Raw genomic sequence first — 5191 nt, 5'->3', positions numbered from 1 at the left:
TTCCTCCACCCTGCTGGGCATAGCCTCCCAGCCACTGCCTGGTCTTCAGCATTTATGCCAGTCTGGCTCTATGGGGCAGGCTGAGGCTGAAGTGACCATTCCGGGTGCCCGTTCAAGTCGAGTGAGGTCAAACCTGTGGTGAAGCCAGCCCTCACACACTTCCAGGTATGTCCAAAAAGGATTGAACGCCACTGTCCCAGTGCTGCCGTCCTCCCCATCCCCAGAGTTTACCTCCATGTCCCCACCTTTGTTGTTGAAATTGTTCAGCCACTGTGATCTTAATTTTCACTGTCTGCCTTTGCAGTACTTGAGATTCCTTTCTCTTCTCACCAGGCCACCAGGCCCCATGGAATCCGCCCCAAAAACCCCACCTCACAGACACTCTCCAGAACCAGGCAGCCTTTGGGCATGCTGCTTCCTGAGCCTCTGATTCCCTGCCTCACTTCAGCTTTTGCCAGGGCCTCCTCTCCCCTCCCCACCTCCCCAAGCCCCAACTCCAGTGTGGCCTCCCATGTGGCCTACACTCATCTCCCTATCACGCCCAATCCAACCCCAGTGTGGCCACTGCACTGGAGAAGACAACTAAGGTCCAGCAGCAGCAAAGATGCCACAGTGTACAGCTGGCTGAGAACTGGAGGCAGCATAGGTCTCTCTGATCAGTGTCTCTCATCTTTCTCTTCACATACTCAGGTATCAATTGAATTTAGTATTTATTTTTTGGGTCTCATAAGTATCTTCTTATTAAGTCTTTGCAGAATAGCTGGTAGAAATGCAGTCCCAAAATTCGGATTGTTTGTTGTTTAATTTTTTTGAGATTCAGAGATGTTTTAAGTAGCTATAATCATCATGAACTCCCACTTTCATAGCAGAGTGCTATTCAGAAAATATTACTTATGCATCTATTATCAATTATGTACAAGACTTGAAACTTAAAGTTTCAAATATTACAGGAAGATCTTTGATTCATGTTGAGTGGATGTGAGTAGGTTGAGCTGTTGCATACATTCATTTTGTGTGTGTGTGTGTGTGTGTGTGTGTGTGTGTGTGTGTGTGTGTGCGTGCGTGTGTGTGTGTGTGTAGGGGATGTACATGTATTATTGAAATCAGGGATAAGGATGAGCACGATCTGAACTTGTTTCCTTTTTCTGAGATATATGTTGTTGCTCTATTGGTGGTAGGCTCTGACTGCTTGGCTTTGCCTGATGTGCACTTTGCAGTTTTTATTTTCAAATAAGCTTCTTATTTCTTATTGAGCAGATAGGGCTTTGATATTGCTTTGCTTTAATCTGCCATCTAGGATCTTATTTTCCTCTTTAAAAATTAACATACAATATAAATTTTATCTCCTGTCTGATTTTCCCTTTAATTTGCATTTTGAAATAAGTAGTATAAGAAATTTGAGCTCTGTATTCATGAACTTTGAATTCTCTGTTTAATGTAATAACTGGACACATTTGTTAGCACCAAGATCTTAAATTTCTTTTGCAGCTTTAGTTTACAATACATTCCTCCATGTTTTTAGCATAGGGAAACAAACAATTCCTAGTAAAAATAATAACAATTTATCCGTTAACTATCAGATAATTCATAAATAATGTCTAGTGGCAAATGAACACATTTGCTGAATAGGATTCCCTCATAGACCCATGCACTAAAATACCCCTCATAGGGGCTGAGAAGGAAGATCAGTGGTAGACAGATTACGTTGCATGTATGAGGCCCTGGGTTTTATTCCTCAGCACCACGTAAGCAGAAAAAGCCAGAAGTGGTACTGTGGCTCGAGTGGTAGAGCACTAGCCTTGAGCTGAAGAGCTGAGGGCAGCGACCAGGCCCATAATTCACCACCATCGACATAAATAAATAAATAAACAAATATATAAATGAATAAAGAAATAAAACAAACTCATACGCAAGTAAATTAGTTTCAAAGGTTGATTACCATTTTAGTTAGGGGCAGGGTGCTAAGATATAGCAGACCTCTGTCCCAAAGCTTCAAGAAGGATTTCAACTGTTGACCAATATTGAAAACAAAAAGTAAAAATATAGCTCTGCCAATAACATACAGAATCTCCATTCAAACAGAAAGAAGTACTACGAATGAAATACTTTTTATAACATTTGTTAAGAGATTCTGGCTGTATAATAATTATCATATCAATTGACCTTCGAAAACTCTATAGGTAGGCCTCAGTCTCAAGGGCCTCTAAAACTGGAGGAGAGAATCATCAACCTCGACTTTTAAAAATTGTTATTGTTAATGCAGTGGACATATGGGTCACAATTTTGTAATTCAGATAATGAGTTCATTTTGTGTTCGAAAATCTCGTCACTTCTTTTCTCTATGTTTTTCCCTCCTTTCCCTGCCCACAAGTGGTATAGTTGATTGTCAACATAATATCTACAGAGTACCACTGCTGCATTTGTTTCCTTGTTCTCTTTGAATTTCTGTGGCTCCCTCACTACCCAGAAATGGATAAACAAAAAAAGAAAAATCCCTCATTTCCAATTCTTTAATTCATTTCATTATAAACATCAGTAGTTTTATGAGATTGTCAGGCTCTGTCTGCACATCCGGAACACTTATACTTCCTGTACCCAGTCATAACTCCCACCAGATTCTAAGATCCACAAAATAATTCTGTCCACTTTCCACACAAGAAGAAGCTGAGATTCAGAAAGATTAAGTAACTTATGGAAATACTGGGCTGAGCATAGTGGCTCACTCTTATAGCCTTACCTACTCCAGAGAGTGAGATCTGAAGATCATAATTTGAAACCAATGAAGGTTGACAAATCCCTTACATGTTTATCTCGTTAACCAACAGAAGTCAAGAATTGTGTGATTCAAGTGATACAGCTAGAATGCCACCAGACTTGAAAGGGAAACCTAAAGATAGTGACAATAAGATGATTTTTAAGAACCAATGCTGCCCCATACAAAATCTCAGACACCAGACACACACCTTTAAAAAGATGTTAGTACTGAAATCCAAGTAGTTTTTTTTTTAATTTTTATGTTTAGTTATTACCTTTAGTGAGGTATGATGATAGTCTTTACTGATGAGCCACAATTTAGAACTTTGTTGTAATTATATCCATGTCTGTGCCAGAGAAACATTCTCCTAGTTGTCTTCCCCCGTTTCCAGCAACTATAAGTTGTCTCGTCTTGGCCCAGTTTCAAGTTCATTGTTCCAGTAAATCACAGCCATCCTAATAACAAGGATTATAGGTGGTAACTACCATACTGGACAATACCTGCCTTGGGAAAATTGTTCAAATTTCTCCATTCAGTGGAGGTTGTTAGGATACACCCATGATCACTTTGTGCTCAGAATTGGGAACTTTTTAGGTCCAGGAATTCAGGGCAAGCACTGTGTGCTATTTCATACTTGTACACTTTAATGGCAGCTTCCTATTGTCTACTTTAAGCATTGTGTGAAGAGAAAAACTGCCCCTAGTAGACAGAAACACTGTACTAACTGTTGTTCTCAAAGCACAGGAGGAGGGAAAGAAGTTCTGAAAGAGGCATATAGCCTAGACACTGAGTTCTTAGAATCTTGGGCTGCCTGTTAATCTAAACTTCAACATAGAAAGTCAGAGCCTGCCGTGGTTTGTAAGCTCCATTTATATTCCTGAGCATGGGGCTCCCTTCCCCTCAGCCCTTCTGATGCTTTACATCAGCGTTTCTTAGTGTGTCTTAATGTTTTCCTGTTAGTTCAGTGCACAGGCTAAAAAATTAAGCATGTCCAACCATGGGTTTCCATTGCCCTAGTAGATGTTTTGCATTTTAGGACATTCCTTCCAGGGAACTCTCTTCTTGGGTCCTCATGTGCATATGATCACAGAAGCGAATGTCTCACAAACCATGGAACGCAGTTGCTCAATGATGATTAAGTCACACAGAGGCTCAGACAGTTTGGGCTAGTAGCCTTTGTGAGAGGCCTTGGACTAGGCACTGTGGAAACATTGACAGTAATTCCTCAGAGCAATACCACTGATTAGCGGGATATGGAGAGGTAAAAGAAAAGTGAATTTAACCAAGTTCTTATCTCAGAGAGGGAAATGGATTGGACAGAATGATAAGAGAGAGATTTAAAAGAAAAGATGAAAAATGGAAATAAAAATTTAAATTTAAACAATGAAACACTTAAAAATTATGTAAGTTTAAAGAAATGATATTGAGAGAAGGATAGAATGAGAGGAGGGGAGGGATAGGAGACATGAAAAACTAAAAAATAAAAGTGCTTAAAATTAGTTATTAAAAAATTAGGGCTGGGAAAGTGGCTCAGTAGTAGAGTGCTTGCCTTGCATGCATGAGACCCTGGGTTCTATTCCTCAGCACCACATAAGCAGAAAAAACTGGAAGTGGAGCTGTGGCTCAAAGTGGTAGGGCACTAGCCTGGAGCTGAAGAGCTGAGGGACAGTGCCCAGGCCCAGAGTTCAGGCCGCATGACCAGCAAAAAAAAAAAAAAAAACAGACAAACAAGAAATTATATAGGTACAAAGATATAATATTGCTACTAAAGAATTTAAGCCTAAGAGCTTATGAATTGAGTAATAAATTTCTGGATTAAGTGTGTATACCATGGGGTATAAGGCCTAATAATTGACGACAGTTATATATATGGGGATGAGCAGAATAGCAATTAAGTCACTCAAAAAAGAAAGAAAGAAAAAAAAAAGAAAATAAAAAAGTACCAAAAAATTAGAAGAGATAAAAAAGCACACATACACATATACACCTAAAATAAAAATTATGAGAGGAAAAAAAGATTAATAGAAAACAATTAAAAATAAAATTAAAAAAAGTTACAGAGTTCTTTTTTTGGAGGGGGGATGTGAAGATCATTTATCTCCACTGTGTCCATAACCAGTCTCTTGGTGGAGTCTCTGGTCTGCTTGTGGTGTTTGGTTTTCCTGTGGCTTGATTGGATTCTTAAGTCAGTTTGTTTGAGCAGGCAGAAAAATTCTCTGCTTTACCCAGGATTTTGTGATCTTCTTCTCAGGCTAGTTCAATGGGAGGGAGATCTGCTTTGAATATCACAAAAGAGGGAGATGGCTGTTTCCTCTAGTTTGGAGATGCTGTTGTGAGGCTAGGTTCTGGGTAGGGTTGAGGCCTTTCAGCAAACTAGCTTTTCCCTGAGGGGCTTGCTCCAGAGACACTCACAGGGCCCAGCCTGGATCAATTCTC

This window comes from Dipodomys spectabilis, unplaced genomic scaffold (assembly GCF_019054845.1).
Source record: "Dipodomys spectabilis isolate Male_0828 unplaced genomic scaffold, ASM1905484v1 ptg000284l, whole genome shotgun sequence".
Classification (NCBI taxonomy): domain Eukaryota; kingdom Metazoa; phylum Chordata; class Mammalia; order Rodentia; family Heteromyidae; genus Dipodomys; species Dipodomys spectabilis.
The sequence above is the reverse complement of the archived record's forward strand: the minus strand, read 5'-3'. Positions refer to the sequence as shown.